The sequence below is a fragment of the Heterocephalus glaber genome, unplaced genomic scaffold, assembly GCF_053883595.1.
Source record: "Heterocephalus glaber isolate CG9 unplaced genomic scaffold, H.glaber_assembly_v1.0 deba00001538, whole genome shotgun sequence".
Lineage (NCBI taxonomy): Eukaryota > Metazoa > Chordata > Mammalia > Rodentia > Bathyergidae > Heterocephalus > Heterocephalus glaber.
In genome coordinates this window covers 14,318,961-14,337,769 of record NW_028258333.1, presented here as the reverse complement: position 1 = coordinate 14,337,769, position 18,809 = coordinate 14,318,961, and the positions used below count along the sequence as shown (strand labels likewise).

Here is an 18,809-nt window from a genome sequence, read left to right as displayed (position 1 = left end):
AAGCAAGTGAAGGAAAAAATTTCTTATTCAAAGGCCAACAGTAACAATTTTTAAGTGCTATTAAATCTTTGATGAATCAATTTGAAATTTATTTCTTCAAGTTTACGGCGAATAGAGCTCAAAGATATATAAGAATTAATTCCAGGGTGTCAGAAAAGTGTAAGTGCAAATATTTCCTGAACCATTTACTAGTTTTGAAGTCTTACATGAATAAAGTTATCTTCTTCAAACCTCAGCTACCTACTTGGCAAAATTTAACGTTAATATTAGTCTGAGATGATTTTAATACATAAGTTTTGAAGGATTTAATGGTGAAAAAGGTATACAACACTATAAAGAGTTTTACTTTTGATGTTGACTGAAAATTATTTTAAACATAATAAAGAGAGTATTTCTCCATACTGATTTAAAAATATAAATTAAACCTTTCAAAGTCTATTTAACAAATGTTAAAAACTTTTATGAAATTCCATGATAACATCCATATATTTTTATATAAATACATACGCTGCACAAATAAAACAATATGTTAGTATAAGTTATTAATTGTATTTGATGTCTTCAATGAAATGGTAGCATGTCTTAAAGTTTCCCTTTGCAATTGTTTTTTTCTGTGGAAAATAACAATCTGAGTGTGATACCTGATCTATTATTAAGAAATTTTAAACTGTGGAGTCAGGACAAGAAATTTGAGCATATTAGTGTTTTTTTTTATAAGTATAATGAATTATGAGAAAACATTATTTGAAGCATTCTATTTCTAATGCAACTTCTATAAGAAACATAAGAATCTATTTTACTGGAATGCATTGTAAGAAATTAGCAGCTCACCTAGAACATTTTTTTTCCTTAAATTCTTTTATTGGTACATTTTATTTCATTTTTTTTAAGTCTTCACAATAGTAATTTTATTAAATTAGTTACTTTATAAAACATTGGTGATGTCATAATTGTGAACATAACAATTTACCAAACTGTAGTTAACTGGTGCAGTTTGCTGACCATGTTTTATAAAGGATAGGAAATGCCACAACCCTGTTAAAGTTGTTCCACTGCAACCTAGAAGAACAAAAGAGATTTGTTTCTCAGACACTTGAATCAGGTAGCTTCCCTCCCCCATCCTGAAGCACGCCATCAGTAGAAATAGTCGAATAAATTAAAAACTAGATGGTCTATGCACTCAGCAGATTCCACAGTAATTATTGTACTGTAATAATGGAGAGGTTTACCTTCTTCAGCTTCAAAGTTGGAGGGTTTTGGTCATTTAATTTTTAAGTATCTTCACTCTGAGATAAGCAGTCTTCTTAACAATGGATTTTTAATATCCTCTTGCTCAATTTTAAGACAAAGCAATTTTAATACTAGGTGCACACCACATGCCCTTGCTGCAAACGGCTTTTTTTGACAAGTTATGAAGTAGTTATGAAGTAGGAGGTATGGTTAGGGCTGTATTACCGACTGTGTTACTGAAATACTACGTAATTTTTTGTCATGTTGCAACCTTCGTTTCCAATTTAGTGAATGCTGCTATGGAATCATATAGCAACAATGACAACATTATTGGATCTGTTTTTAAACTATGATTTAGTAGCAATTGAGGTTCCTGATTTTAACCCCTTGGCAGCAAGATCCAAGTTCCCTCATTTGCACATTAGCACCTAAGTGTCAAGGGGTTGAGTAACCAGCACAAAAGATGCTGCACTTCTGATTGTAGCATTTGGCAGAACTGAAAGGAAAGGAAGTTGTGCTACATGTTGAAGGGATTGTGGGCAACAGAAAGAAGACACCGGAAGATAAAATGTCACATGAAGTCTTCACGGTCTTGTACATATCCTCCATCATAACCACCATAATCTGCCAGATCGACTTTCACGGTGGCCTTTAGTGCCCCTCCAGGAACCACAGCTTTCTTCTTCTTTTTGGCTTTGCTTTGATGAAATACACACATCTCGAACTAAGGCTTCCCAAAAACTGGCACAATACAGTGACTTTTCATATTGTGTAATTTTATCTTTTAGTAATTTTCTAAACACTGTGAAATCATCTCTTGAAGATAGATTCATAGCATCAATTCCATAAACCTTATTACTAACACCGAAAGTTTACTTTGCTAATTCAAGGTCTGACTCTTCCTGTAATTTCTTTAGCTGCAGTTTATCTGCCAATTGTTCTTCCCACGTCAGCACTTTAGGTTCTTCGGGTTCTTCTAACCTCTTTTTAATTCCTTCCTGCCTTTTCTTCTGTTGCCGTTCTTTCTCTTTTATCTTCTCTGCTATTTTGTTTTTTCTTTTCTGAAGTTTTTATTTCTGGTTTTACTTTTGCTTCCTCTTTTTTGTCGTCTTCATCATCATCCCAGTTATCCTTAACGTCCTAGTCTTTCTCCTCGCCTTCCCAGAGGTCCCTGCCGGCGGTACCGCTCCCCTCCACCTTCCACTCCGGGTCTTCCAAGGAGAATGTGTCTGCGTCCCAGGAGTCGGAGTCGCCTCTCAGCCGGACGCGAGCATGAGAGGCAAGCGCTGGGAGGAGTCAGCGCGGCGAAGGTGACTCACCCGGTGGCCCTCAGCGTACCGCACAGGGCAGGCTGGGCTATTGGTACATTTTAGATGTACAATACATTTACATTTACCATTGGGAACTTGTACCTTTACATGCTGTATCTTGGTTCTTATTTTTCCCCATTGCCCTCCCCTCCCTTCACTCCCTCCACCCTTCCCTATTTACAAAGACTTTTGTTTCCATTTTTTCTTTTTCCCATATTTTTTCTTTTCCCTTCTTTCCTTTCCCCCTACCCCTTTGAACCTTTTCTTCCTATTTCACATTATAATTACTCATTTTAATCCTTATTTACACTTTCAGTTTCTCACACCAGAGAAACTATTCACACCTAGGAAAACTTGAAAGCAAACAAATGAAATCAAAATCTAGTCAGCTCTGGAGTTTTATGTAAGAATGCAATACATAATAATAACCTTATAAAAATCGACATAGTATTAATATAGATGGTTGAAAGCAAAAATGTACTTCTACCATTTATTTCTTTGAAATTAGGCAAATTAAAGGAATTACTTGGATTGTATTGCGTAAATTCTGTATTTAATTGATCTGAACTGAAAAATGAATACAGAAAATTCATCAGTCCTATAAATATGGTAAAAAAGGAGCACAGATACTCCTCTACAGGAAAATAATTCTTTTACAATGAATTAATTTTCCTTAAAAAATAATAAAACAACATATAATTTTTCAAAAACTTGTTTTAAATAGTGAACATTATAAACTACAAACAAAGTTTATTCATAAAGTCTAAACAACCTATTATTTGCTTAAGGAATTAAACTCATATGCATATCAAAGAAAGAAAATTTACTTTGGAAACAGAAATATCAATTGAAGAAATTTCCTAACTCATTTATTAGATACAAATAATTAAAAGCACACTTTATTTTCTACTTTCCTATTCACTACTAATAGTTTGCTGATCTTGGACATCACTCTTGCCAACACTATAGAAAATTAGGGCTACAGATAAGAGAGCAATATACCAGTAATTACAACTCTAGGTGAATAGGGAATACTCCTTAATTTTTCCAGAAATGGAGCTCCATGCATTCTCATACTGTTTTGATTTTATAAGGGAATTTGTTAATACTGCACAAATGTATACTGAGTGGTTCACTTGGTTCAAGTGTTTTTATCATGAGATATATCTTTTTAATATTACAAATCAACATCAGGTAAAAAATATAAATGTTAAAAGGTCAAAAGAAGCTCCATAATTGATGGCATTTCTACTTCTCTAAAAAAAAAAAATGTCTGGAGGCATTATTCAGTAGAATCAGTATCAGAATAAATTAGTAGATTAACAAGGGATATGGTTATTCAGGGAATTGAATGATATGATAATGAAATACTTGGGAACTTTTAATGATTAAACTGTCCCCAAGAACAACTTCTGCTGAACAATCATTAAAAGTATTCTCTTACATCTTTTACATTTTTAAATATTTTCCCCCAGGGATTCCAATGTAAATGATACTTTTCAAAAAAAAAAAAAATGTTTACAGATATCTGCAGGAGAGACTGTGGAGTAGTTATGCCTGAAAAGTCATAGAGAGAATTTCAAGTTTCTTTAAAAGAAAAACCTTTTTGAAATAAAATGCATTCAATCTTTTATTTTATTTTATTTATTTTATTTATTTATTTTTTTGGTACTGGGATCAAACTCGGGACCTTGCATTTACAAGGCAGGGACCGGAACCACTGAGCTAAATCCCCGGCCCCAATCTTTTATTTTAGTATTGGTAAGTATAACATGCCACGAGCACATATTATGTTCAAAGCATTGTCTTACATGCTTTAATTTGTCTTATATTCTTTAATTTTTATAAAAATTCTTTGGTATTCATAATACACAAAACCAAAACTGAGGTTCAGTTGTTTGAAATGTATGTCTCAGGTTCAATAGTCAAAAGCAGGTCAAAGTAGGATGAATTGACTCAAAAGTCCAAGTATGTTTCATTAGGTCTCTAGGATGTCAAGGCATTTTTTCCACTTAAGAGAAAAGATGTTAATACCCACAAGATGATATCTAGGTTCTACTCCATGCATAATAACTAATAAAACTGTTTACATTTTAAATTATTCTCTGTCACATTGTTACCACTTAACCTGAGAAGAAAATACTCATTTATATTCCAAGGGCTGTTTGATATTTGAATTAAACATAAGTGTACATAAGAAAGTTATCCCATGTTTTCCAGGAAGTCAGCTTCTAAGCATTTATTAACTATTATATTTTCTTGGTAGATAAATAGTAAACTAAAATACATATGCTATCTGTGGGAACTAACTGAAGCAAGAGCTAAGGCATTCACATCTTAGTCTCAGCTAAAATCATTTACTTTCTCTATTACTTTAGATAGGTTATCAATTCATGTTTCTGAGCCATATTTTTAAATATTTCACAATGAAGAGATCGACAAGGTACAGAGTACAACTCTTTGCATCTTTAAAATAATTGAAAAGAGTAAAATATATACACCTTACAAATACCACATTTTGTTTGGTCCCTTATCTCAGTTAACCTGTTTTGTGTAGTCCTCAATGTAGAAACCATTTTCATTTCCTTCTTTTCCCATATTGCCTATGGAATAATGAAGTAAGCACAGAGAAAATTTTACTCAGCTACATAGATGGCACCAAACATGCAATCAATGATTCTCATTATCTCATGGACATTACATTGTACTTCAGTGAAGATCTGTTCCCTGTTTTTATATTTCATAAAAGATACATGAAAATGGTCCAGTTTAATAAGCATTTAAAAAATGACCTGTTATAGAATAAGGGTCCTCTGAACTTGGATGCTGGTTACTCCAGAAGGTATCCACAACACTGGAAAACTGGATAGTCAGAAGATTTGTGTATTAGTGCAACTGATGGACATCTGTATTTCCTGGACGGCTGGGTTATCTTTCAACTGGGCTGCTTTTTGGCTCTTTGTTTCCTTTCTTCACAGCTGTAAACTTTAAGTAAGGTCTTTTTTGTCACTTGTAAAATGTAGCCTCAGTGTGATCAGTTCTAACCACACTCACAAATGTGTCATTAAACAAGGTCTACTGGATTGCAAATATGTCTGTCAACTGCTCTTTAGTATCATTCCTGATGTAATATGGTACAATTCTTCCTAATGCAAAAGATTAATACCAATTCTTCCTCTGAGACTCAAACCAGCCAGACATTTCATTGCAAGGAAAAGCTCACCTTTTAACAACTGCTTTTTCTGGAATCAGCCACACTTCTGCCTTTTTGTGTCTGACTGAATCAGTTTCCCTGAAAGTTTCTGGATGTATGATTCTCTTATTCCCCATGTTTTATTTCTCCCCTGTCATTTGCATATTTCAGTTCTGAGAAAATCATCTTTTTCCCCATTAAGTTTATTGGTGCATTTTAGATACAAAATATAATTACATTCATCATTGCAATCTTGTACCATTACGTGAGTAACTTGGTTCTCATTTTTTCCCCTTCCCCTGCCCTCCCTTCACCCCCTTCACCCTTCCCTATTTGCAAAGACTTTGTTTCCATTTTTTTCCTCTTCTCATATTTTTTCATTTCCCTTCTTTACTTTCCCCTACCCCTCCCACTTCTCCTACTCCTTTAGATCTTTTCTTCCAATTATACAATATCATATATACATTTTTAAAATCACAATATCAAACTTTAGAGGACATTACCACAGACTTTACAGAATTTAATAGGATATAAAAAGCATATTACAAAAATCCTTTTTGAAATAAATTTTACAACTTCTAAGAAGAACCTTGGAAGACAAATTATTGAAACTGACTCTGAATGAAATATAAAATTTGAGTAGCATCTACTAAAGAAAGTATATTCTTAGCTTGAAAACCTACCATATGACAATGGGCTCATATACATTTTACCTGATGAACGATATCAAACATTTAAAGCAGAAAAAAGAAGGAACACTTCTCCCCTCATTTTAGGAATTCAACAGTGTGGTAATACTACTTACCTTGTGCTCGTTTTGGCAGCACATATACAGTGTGCTAATACTAAAACTGCATAAAGATAATAGAAGAAAAAAGTATGAACATAGATAGAAATTTATTTAATAAAACAATCTATTAGAAGTCAGATCTGGCAGTATGTAGAAAGTGGTTTTATTATAGGGATGGCAGTGTTGGTTCAGCATTGGAAGATCCACCCCCCTAAATCATCATTTTAACAGAGTAAAGGAAAGAGCCATGTGATCCTTTCAGTAGTTGCAGAAAAAGTGTTGGAGTAAATCCTACAGCTGTTCTTGGTAAAAGCCATCAGGAGACTAGAAGTAGAACAGAACCTTATCAACGGATAAGACATGTACTCCATACTTTAGCAAAAATGCCTTATATGAATGGAGAAGATACAATGCTTTCTCCTTAAGGTGGGGAACAAGGACAGATATGCGTACTCTTCATCTGTCCATTAAACATTGAAACATAGGCCCAAACCAAAATAGTCTGGCAATAAAAAGAAATAATTAGCATAGGATTGGCAAGGTGTAAGCAAAATTTTTATATGTAGATGAAATTATCATCTAGAGAGAAAATACTAAGAAATATCTAGGAGCCCCTAGCTCTTGTATCTTCATTTAACAGGATTAGAAAACACAAGGTATATAAAAAAATTCAAGTCTATGCACACTTGCTATAAACGAAGAATTGGATATTGAAATTTAAAAGTTATGTAGGAGTACAAAGTACCTAGAAAAGTAAAAAGGAAAAAAAATGTTGGAAGATATTTATTACCTAATTTTTTTTTTCTTTTTTTTTGGTACCGGGGATCGAACTCAGGACTATGCTTGCAAGGCAGGTGGTGGAACCACTGAGCTAAATCTCCGGCTCTTATTACCTAATTTTAAGACTTCCTCTAAAGCTACAGTAATCAAGACAGTGTTGGCATAAGGAAGCAGATATAGATCATTGGAATAAAACAGAAAATCTGGAAAGAGAACCACACATATATGGCCAACTGAGTTCTGAAAAATTATTTAACATTAACATTTTATAGAACATAAGCTCAACTCAAGAGCAGAAGAAAAGATAGTGTTTTCAGCAAGTGGTATGAGAACACCTGTTATCTGTATGTAAAATATTAATCTCAACCCTTTATTTCCATACATAAATATAACTTGGAAGGATCTGTGAACCTAAATATGAAAGACTAAAACTATAAAATTTTAAGAAGAAATTATAATGGAAAATGTTCATGAATTTAGGGTAGGCAAGAATTTCCTAGGATACAAAAAACATGATGTATAAAAAAAAAATTGATAAATGAGATTCTATCAAAATTTAGAACTTTAAATGACATCGTTAAGAAAATGAAAAGTACTTAAACAGACTATATTTATAATACATATATCCTATGGCCAGAATATATAAAGAACACTTACAGCTCATTAATAAACAACCCAATTAAAAAGTAGACACAAGAAGATGATAAATAGCCAGTACCGCACATGGAAAGGTGTGTAACACTACAATCAGAAAAATACTAATCAGTACAATAACAAGATCATATTATACACTCATTAGGGAGATGAAGTTACAAGTTTTAAAAGAACAGACATGAGCTTAGGTGTCAACCAGTTAGAACATTTGAATACTGCTAATGTGAATATAAAATGATAAAAACATTTTGGAAAACAATGTAGAAATTACTTGTATTATTGTTAAGAGCCAACAGTTCTGTTCTTAAGTTTTTACTTAAGAGGAATGAAAACACATGTTCACAATAGATTTGCACATGCAAGTTGACTATCCCTTATCTGAAACTCTTGGGACCAGAAGTGTTTCAGGTTTTGGTGTGAAATCCACTTGATCTGCAAAGAGGATAGCTACTCCTGCTTTTTTTCAGGTTCCTGTCCCATGGAATATTGTTTTCCACCCTTTAACTTTCAGTCTATGAGTTTTTTTGAATTAAGTGTGTTTCTTGTATGCATCATATTGTTGGATCTTGCTTCCTGACCCATTCTGCCACTCTATTTCTTTTGAAAGGTGAGTTGATGGTTATAACTGATAACATACTGACATCATTATCCTGTCTTTTTATTTTTGTTGGATTCTCCCCCTTTGCATTTAATTTCTTATCGTGCCCAATGGATTCATTATGCTGGGCTTCCTGGGGTTGTGATCCTCATTGTCTTTTCCTAGGATACTGTCTAAAATGTTTTTGGAGTGCTGGTTTGGTATTCATGAAGTACCTAAGGTGTTCTTTGTCATGAAATTATCTTGTTTCTCCATCAATTTTGAAAGATAGTTTTGCAGGGTACATCAATCTGGGATGGAGGCTGTTTTTCTTCAGGGCTTGCAACACATCACTCCAAGCTCTTCTTGCCTTGAGGACTTGCGTTGAGAAGTCTGCTGTGATTCTGATGGGCTTTCATTTGTATGTGATTTGTTTTTTTTCTCTCACTGTTTGTAGAATTTTGTTCTTCTGTTGGGTTTCTGGAATCCTAACTATTATATGCCTATGTGTAGATTTTTTTTGATCAAGGCTATTTGGAGTCCTATATGCCTCACTTATCTGTATGTCAAGTTCTTTTCCCCTCCTTGGGAAGTTTTCTGCCATCACTTCTGTGAAAAGTTTTTTTATGTCATCTGCACTCTCTCTGGTTTCTTCATTGACTCCAATCAGTCTTATATTATGCTTCTTTGCAATGTCCAGCAGCTGCTTGGCTGATTTCTCATAGTTCCTTACAATTTTAAAGAAATTTTTCTGTTCCTTGTCACTAATCACAATCTTATCTTCTATATCTGAAATTCTATCCTCACATTGGCTCATCCTGCTGTGTAAGCTTTCAATGGAGTTTTTAATCTCCTGGAAATCTTTTTGTATCTGCTTTATGGATTCCATTTGTTTCCTATGTTGGGATTCCATCATGTTCTTCACCTCCTCTATTTTTTTTGTGTGTGTCCTCTCTAAGTTTATTAATCATGTCTTGTACTATGGGCATAATCTCTGCTGTTATCTGAGAAATTATTGCTGATTTCATTTTTTCCAGATCCTCTTTGGGTACCAGTTCAGGGATTCCAGGTGGTTGAGTATCAGATTGTTTCATCATGTTTCCCTTTGGTGTTGCTATAGGTGATCTGGAAGTCTGTTTTTGAGGCTTGTTTATGTGTTTTCTCATTTTGCCGGGGGGGTATGCTGCTGGCACTCACATGGTTCACCTCCTCTTTGCTGGGAGTGGTGCTATGGCAGCCCAGGAGCCTCCTCCTGGGTTCTGGGATTGGCTCACCTCCTTTGCACTGGGAGGGGTGTTATGGTGGTCCAGGAACCTCTTAGTGGGCACTGGGATTGGCTCACCTCCTCTGCTCTGGGAGCGGTGCTCAATATCCAGTACCAAGCTTCTCCAGGTGACACTCTGTCCAGCTGGCCTGGCCTTGTCACACAGAGTGCCCGCCAACCTCCACGTCACCCAGGGCATTCTATCCAATGATGACAACAACGACAATGTAGAGCCTGGTCAGTGAGCAGCTGGTGCTGAGGTCTGTGGTGAGCTCCTCACAGCACAAAATTGTGAGGCAGCAGCTCACCAGCCAGAGCTTGGTGAGGCAGCAGAGTGGGTGTGCCAGGCTCCAGTACAGCAGTCTGGCCCTGAAGTTTCCCAGGACGTCCTTGCTCAGGTCCAGCTCCACCAGCTTCCGGCTGCTGCTCAAGATGGAGGCAATGTCAGAGCAGCCCTGGCGAGAGAGGCCGCAGGTCTGTGGGCAGAGAAGTACTGGGGACACCAAAAATCATCTTTTTTAAACACATGTCTGAAGCTTTCCAACTCTCTGCCTCGCAAAATACATCAACAGCTTTTATTTTATAAATTTTACTAATCACTGTCTCATTATTATTTATTTTTATATTAATATCTTTCTTTCCCCTGCATTTTATTCTCAATGAGAACAGATAACTGTGTCTTGTTCAATTATGAATTCCTAATTATGTTTGATAATGTATATTGGATATGACAGTAGAGAGAATGACAGGTAGTATATTTCAGGGGTTAATGAGCAATAGAGAGGTGGCAAAATAAATTAATATGTATCTGTGACCCTTGAGACAGTTGAATTTTACTTGATTAATGTGTAATACCTATGCATAATGTGTATGATACAGTTTCATAATTCCTATGATCATTTTCCCATTATAATATAATTGCATATATATCCACATATCACGAAAATATTCAGAAGAAAATATCCTCAAAATTAAAATTAAAATTATAGGGCCAGGGATTTAGCTCAGTGCTTCTGCCACCTGCCTTGCAAGTGCAAGGTCCTGAGTTCTATCCCCAGTACAACAACAGCAAAAGGATTAAAATTATAAATATAAAACACAAAATTATGATCTTGTTCATTTTTAACTTATTGATTTAATAAAGAAATGAAAATTCGTATTACTCAAAAATGATACCATTGATTCTATAAAGAGCCTCATAAATTACTTTATTACTAAACAAAAATGTTTCAGAGGAGAAATTGTCAAGTTCACAGTGCTTTATGCATGAATAATTTATTTGCTGATCTGAAGTTATTGTGCTTTGGTATCCTTATTTCTTTTCTTTTTTTTTTCTCTGTACTTGTGACCAAATTTGGGTTCTTGCACTTTCGAGGCAGGTGGTGGAAACACTGAGCTAAATTTCCGGCCCTGGTATTCTTATTTCTTGCTGTAAAGTAAAATACTAAACTTGTTGTAGTAGAAATTTTTTAGAATCACTCCCGAAAGAGAATGAGTTCTCAATAGAATATTGTGTTGAAAAGATGAATAGTATTTCTGGAACATAAAAATCTTTATTGAGATTTATTTTTGTTTGTTGTATTGTATACCACTGTGCTTTTTTGCCTTCTAATCATTATTTGGAGTATTGGTCAAAATGATTCTAAAACTAAGTTGAAATAAAGACAGAAAAAAATATAGACAATTAGCAATGATAAGATTCCAAAGACAAAAACTGAAAACAGTCAAAGAGGAATATTAACTAAAATAGATAAAAGAAGAGAAAACATACAGTATTGATAAAATAATGCCCTTTTAAGATGGGGGAATAAAATGAGAGATAAGTTTCAATTTAATGACATTTTTATACTCCATATGAAATGGTTTGATTTTTCTGAGTCCAACTTTTAATAGAATATTAATTATATTCTAAGAGAAGAATCAAATTTTTGTTAAAGAAAACTTTATGCAATAAAGACATCAGAGGATGTTTTCCACTATGCCATTTAAAATAATCTTTTAAAAAACATTTCACTTTCCAAGACTGGAAGAAAGTCATAGATTTGTTTAATAAATTACTCATTTTAGCTATAGTTTACACCTTACTAATTAAAAGCTATTAATGAATTAACTGTGTGTTTACTCCATGTTTAAATGTCTTTATTTATTTTACAGATATATTTTAAATCACTTGTTAAGACATCACCTTTACCTGTAGAGAAAATATAATTTTGATTTCTTTTACTTTGTACAAAGGATTTATTTTTAGTGATATAATTGTTCAGTTCATTACTTCATATAGCTGGATAGATGTCAACTTTAAAATATTGGTTATGTTAGTCTTTGAAAAACATAACAAAAGTCTGTTTGCTTATATATAGCTTGTTTTCTTGACCAGTATCTATAAACTTTCTACCAATAAAAGTCAGTTTTGGGCCGGGGATTTAGCTCAGTGGTTTCACTGCCTGCTGTACAAGTGCAAGGACCCAAGTTCAATGCTTGGTACCAAAAAAAAAAAAAAAAAAAAAAAAATCAATTTTAACATTTTTCTCATGTAGTGTTCAAATAAGTCTTTGACTATTAAAACATTTAGATCTATCAATAGGAAATTTCTTCTTTGTTGTAAAATTTGTCTAAGCTATATGTCAATTTTCATTAGTGAAACTAATTCTTATACATATATAAAGGTAGCATTTTATGTCAAACAAAGAAACAGTTTGTGGATTTACTAGAATTATCTTATTTTTATGAGTTGTATAGAATATCATTTTAACATTTATGAGACTCTAAGGATTTAGCAAATTATGTTATAGTCCTATATCGTATAATATTAATGTTTATAAATTATGTGCATAAGCCAAAGAAGGAATAATTATTTTCAAAATGTCTTCCTAAAGAATCAGTAATTATAAAATTATATTTATTCAATATATGCAAGATATAAAACATCTGTAAAAAGGAAATATACACACAATACAAAAGTTAATGGGGAAAACTATTATATTTTTAAGTTCTCCAATCTTATTACTTTCCTCATCCCATTCTTTGATCTTGCTATATAAGAATACAATTTTTCTCATTTTGTTTTTATGGTTTTTTTCAAATACTTAAGTACCTATAGATAGTAATTTTTTCTTGCATATCTATGGGTACTTACTCATAGTAATATTCTTGGTGTATATTTCTGCTTACCAAATATACTTTTCTTCTGGTATATTCTTTTACTTCTTTAGCATATTTTACTGATACTTATTATTATATATAGCATGTGAATGTATTCCAATTACTGATCCATTGCATTAGTAATAATCATTTCCTTTTTTTCTGTAGACATTATTCAACTATATATATATATATATATATATATTTCTTTTGTAAAACATCATAGTGCAAATGTGTGTGCAATTTTTCAATGGAATTTCTGCATTACATAACATGTACTATAGTGGAGAAGTGGAAATAGTTTTTTGAATGGTTTTATCCCCAACTCACCACAAGGCTATGAGTGATTCTTACACTGTTATAATTTAAATTTAAAATTTCTCACAAATGTATTGTGTTCACAGGTGAGGCTTGGTCAGAAGGGGCAGGTCACTAGGGTCATGATCAGGAAGGTTGTATTCTTGTCCTTGGCTCCTCCCCTCTCTCTCTTCCATGAGTTGAGCACTTTTCAGGTTCCATGCTCTTCTACCATGCTGTTTCTGCCTTTTGAACCAACCAACTACGGACTGAACATACTAATACTATAAGCCAACACAAACCTTTCCTCTTAAAGCTGTGGATGTTGGATATTTTTTCCCAGCAATGTCAGAGAGACCAATACAAATAAGTTCTTCTAAAAGCACAGCTTGAATTCATAGTTGTTGTTTTTTCTTTTTTCTATTGCCTTGTACAGTAATGTAATCCTAGCAAAACAACAGTGGATGAAATAGGAGTTAGGAAGGTTCAGCAAAAATGAATAATCACATTTTGGGGTCAATTTTAATTGATAGTTTGATATAATAGGACAATTTGATCTGAGTCTTCATGAATAAATGCATCTGGGCTAAGAATGAAGAATTTCCTTTGATTTCCTCTACCATTAATTTTATCCTACTGCAAACTTTCTGCTCTGCATCCATGGGGAGAACCTGCTTCTGCTTTGCTCTCAGTAGGACTCATGGTTTCATACTTTTCAATGTCAACAGTGTGTTCTGGGGAAGGGGACAGTAAATGGGGCAAAGTTGTCCTGTATTTAGCCCAATTGAAATTTGTTTAGGAGAAAGGTATGATGATATTCAACATATTTATGAATAAGCTAATATTCATAGACAATTGGCCAGATCAAGAGAGTACTTTCCAGGGATAAATAATTTGAAGATGATTTGAAGTATCTCAAAGTATATCCAGTAAAATGACATTTTATATCCTCACAAACACGTCACATTGTCAGTCTTTTAAATTTTTTGACAATGTCATGTGTACAAAATGATATTAAATTTTTAATTTACTCCTGATTGCTCATGAACATTTAAAACTTTATGAAATTTCAGTTACTTAGGTTGAACCATGTGAAAGTATAAATATTCATCAATTTTGCACACATAAGAGAGTAATTTTACTATTTCAATTTAATAATATTTTCCCTTACACATTTTCCACTTTAAAGTCATTTATTTAATTTTAATTTAATTAATTTTAAGAGTAGCTTTTACATGATTTTATTTTTGATGCTAAGGATTTGTATTAGTCAGTTTTTTATCACAGAGCCAAATATATAAAAATCACAATTTAAAGGAGAAAAGGTGTTTTTTGACTCATGGCTTCAAAGGTTTCAGACCAGGATTGGGGGGCTTCCAAGATAATGATAGCATGAAAGAAGAGCTTGGTGGTGAAAAGTTGCTCAGACCATGGTATCCAAGAAGCAGACAGACAGGAAAAAGCCAGAGCATAAGATATATCCTCCAAAGACATAGTCCTGTTGATTCACCATCTCCAAATGGGTCCTACCTCTTAACACATTGATCTATGAACCTACCAGTGAGTCATTTGAAGGAAAATGGGTGGACTTTGAGACCATAATGTTAAGAAAATAGATCAGATACACAAGTTTAAATATTAAATTTAAATACTAAATATTTCACTAATATGAAAATCCAAAGTATAAATAAAAAGCAAAATAAAAGATAGGTAATAGGAAGTAAAAAAGATCAAGAAATGGAGCCAGAAGGGAAAGGATAGATGAGAAGGGAATGAAAAAGAATTAAAATGTGCTGTGTACACATACCAAGTCTTTACAAAGACTATAAAAATTATTCACTGCAAAAGAGTATTAGTAAAAAGAAAAAAATTGAAAAGAAAGTTGGAGGGACTCCTTTAAGAGGCCCAGAATCCATCATGTGCTGTTATATCCTATGTATGACCTTGCCAACACACTGAAGAAAAGATATTTAATGAGAAAGAACACCATGGGTATTGTATACATTAAAATCTTTCCCAGAACAATGATGTAGCATAAACTTGTCTATACTGGACCAGTAGAAGTAAATTTATTCTCCAATTGTAATTCTTGATAAAACCTATGCAACTTACTTAAGTTTTCTCTTTTCAAAAGCCTTATAAAGATTCTCTAAGTTCCTTTTTTATTTTATACATTCTTGTTGTAATTAGAATGTGCGCTTCCTAAAAGAAATCCTAAAAACCCAAATACAGGCCTTTTTATTACACCCAACATCTGTGTTGCATTGAATGTGACACTTTCACACTGAGCCAAACACTTTCAAATGCCAGTTTCAACAACAACTGAAGAAACATTTTCTATCTTAATGAAACCTGTCATTCTAGAGGAAGAATTTCTCTAAACTTATAAGACCACTGTGACATTGTTATAAAAATTGAGCAAGAATACCACTAAAAAAGAAAATAGTCAAGCAATATCCATGTGAATATAATGTCTGACATATTTTAATTGCCTGAGTAACTACAGCAATGCATTAAATATCTGCACAGAATTACTAATGAGATTTTATAATAAAAGAGGGATTGAAATATATTTATATATTATATATAGTTATATATTATATATTATCTTATATATTATTTTATATATATGCTGCTCTCGATATATAATTTAACATGTTAACAGATTAAAAGAGAGAAATCATAAGTTTCTCAATTGAACTAAAAAAGAGCATGTTAATTTAAAAATCACTGTTTATTCATAATAAATTATAATTTTCAAGTCAATAATACAGGAGCAATTTTTTGTTTTTTTGCAAGATATTTAGAGAAAAAATAAGCTTTACCTGAAGGGTGTAATATAGTCAGAGTCCATTTTTTAGCCTTTACTTTTAAATAACGCTTAAGATCAGTGTTTAAATGTTTTCCACCTGGAAAGTAAAGATGTGTATGTGGAACAGTAATCAATGTAACTTTACATTTATTAAGTTATCCATAAAAATTAGTGAGGTTCTATGGGTGAGTCAACAAAATTTCCTTTTAAAATAACCATTTTTATCAACAGATTGACTAAAGTAAATTTGAAATTAATTATCAAAGTAATTTTATCATTGAACATAATGTTTGTATTCCACTGGAACTGACCATGTATTTCTTAGGATTTAATTACAAAATATAACAGGAAAACTGCTTTTTTACTTTTCTTTAACATAAATGGTTCATCTGCAATTTTATAACTGTAAATTATAAAAATATATTAATTTAACCAAGTATTTTATCTCATTAACAGTTTACATAATATTCTTCTGAAAACTTTCATTTCTTTTGAGACCGATAATAATCTACAATATTTTATTGTCACAGTGTTGTGAAAAAAATTTTATTTTCTTCCAAGTTTTGCTGTCACATGCAAAAGAGAATTGTGATCCATCAGCGCTCTTCGTTTTTACCAAGAATGAATAAGGATGCTTGGTTGTAATGATGTTTTACAATTGTATTTTCATTTCTGTGCTTTCTTTGGGCCAATTCACTTAAACATGGAATGCTTTGTATAGCAATTATCACAGGATTATATATAAATAATTTCCATAAGTATCGTAGCAAGTTTCTTGTCTCTAGGATGAACACCTGACATCACAGATTAAAGAAGTAAAGGTTTATCTTGGTTCACGTATTTAGTCCATGCAGAAAGTTATGGAGGAAGGGCCTGGGCAGCAGTCTCATCTTATGGAGGTTTGCAGGCAGAGAGAGTAAAGGAGAAGACAGCAAGAAAGAATAAGATGAAGAAGATGAAGAAGATGAAGGAAAAGAAGAAGAAGAAGAAGAAGAAGAAGAAGAAGAAGAAGAAGAAGAAGAAGAAGAAGAAGAAGAAGAAGAAGAAGAAGAAGAAGAGGAGGAGGAGGAGGAGGAGGAGGAGGAGGAGGAGGAGGAGGAAGAGGAAGAAGAAGAAGACAGAGAAGAAGAAGAAAGAGGAGGAGAAGAAGGAGAAAAGGAGGAAGAAGAAAGAAGAAGAAGGAAGAAAGAAGAAGAAGGATGAAGAAGGAAGAAGAAGGAGAAGGAGAAGAAGAAGAAAAACTTTTCCAGGTTTTGTGGTCAGTGACCTGGCTCTTCCAACCAGAACCCACCTCTAATAGTCCATTTTAACATCCCATTGTCTAATCTTCTTTCAACAGTCCTGCTTATGAGTCCATGAAGCTCTTGGGCGACATCTAGATAAACCACAATCTTCCACATGTTATCCCCAAGACTCAGGTGCATTTCTTTATATTTAATGCATTTATATTAAATCCATCTCTTAGAGTCACCAAAGTCTTAACAGTTTCACCATTGGTAAAAAGTCCCAGTACAAAGCTTCATCTGGGATTTTAACTCTTAGCTGTGAGCCCTTTTAAAAATCTAAAAGAAATTTAAACATTGCAAACCTACAATGATGCAGGATAAGCATTCTCATTCCAAAAGATTGGAAAAGGTATATACAAAGGAATGGGACCAAAGAAATAAAGAAACCTGTAGCTGTATAATCAGCATGCAGGAAAAGTTGTGGTAAGATGGGAAATACAAATGGCTTTGTAGACCCACCCTGTGGCTTTGCTGCTTACAATCTCACATGACTTCACTCTTGGGGCAACTCTAGTCACGCTGCCTGAGGGATTCTTCTGCTGACATTCTAAATCCTTGTCATCTCCAAATTTCTGAGATCATAACTCCAATTTTGACTTCACTCTAATAGTTTCAACATGGCCTTCACAGAGGCATACTGCCAGGTATCCCAGGGCTTTTTCTGAAATATGGGTGGAAGCCCCTCCGGCCCCACAGTTCTTGGATTCTGGATGCCTGTGAAGCTAGTACCTCTTGGATGATTCCAAGGTCTGCCATTAGGATGACCAGCAGCTAGGTCCCCTTGAATCTTGGCTACAGATGCATTCAATTGCCTAAGTGATTGAGCACTGTGAGTCAAATGCCAGAGAATCAATGCTCTAGCTCTCCCTGCTAGAAAAGGGTGCCCCGCGACACTTTTCTCAAATGAAAAATCTATGGGTTTACACTCTTGAGCCAAGAAATTGTGGGATCTTGATGATTCTTCACATGCCCTCCCACAAGTTATGTTTCTGATTGTCCTAATACAAAGTACATGACTTCTTTTTAATGCCAATCCTTTTAGGAACGAAACTTTCTTCAACAAAAATTTTGCAAGCTCCAACATTAGAGTAGCTTCCTTTCTGGGTTAACTGAAAATTTTAAAATCACTCAGTTTTGCGTTTCCTCTTGATTTGTAGGGCTGTTTGTAAGTCACTTTTTTCTCATTGCTGAGACAAAATACCCAGCATCAAAAGTTAAAGGGAAAAGGGTTTCTTTGGCTTGCAGTTTGTAGAAGTTTCAGTCCATATTTAGCTGGCTTCAAGTTAGGGATGGCAAACAGGCATCACAGAGGAAAAACAACATGGCATTCACAAGGCAGCAAAGGCAACAAGAGACCTTAACAGCATCTCCCTGCCCTTTTTAACTTATTCAGACTATTTAGGGCAGGTAGCACTCACATCCTTAACCCTAGTGCCCTTGTGCTTAGCTTTGAATCATGAATCAATTCCAGCTTC

The 18,809-nt window shown here is 33.7% G+C and overlaps 1 pseudogene; it reads right to left on the bottom strand.

The window, feature by feature from the left end:
- Positions 1-1,450: 1,450 nt before the first annotated feature.
- On the bottom strand, positions 1,451-9,997 carry LOC101697240 (eukaryotic translation initiation factor 3 subunit J-like; annotated as a pseudogene).
- Between the last annotated feature and the right edge of the window lie 8,812 nt (positions 9,998-18,809).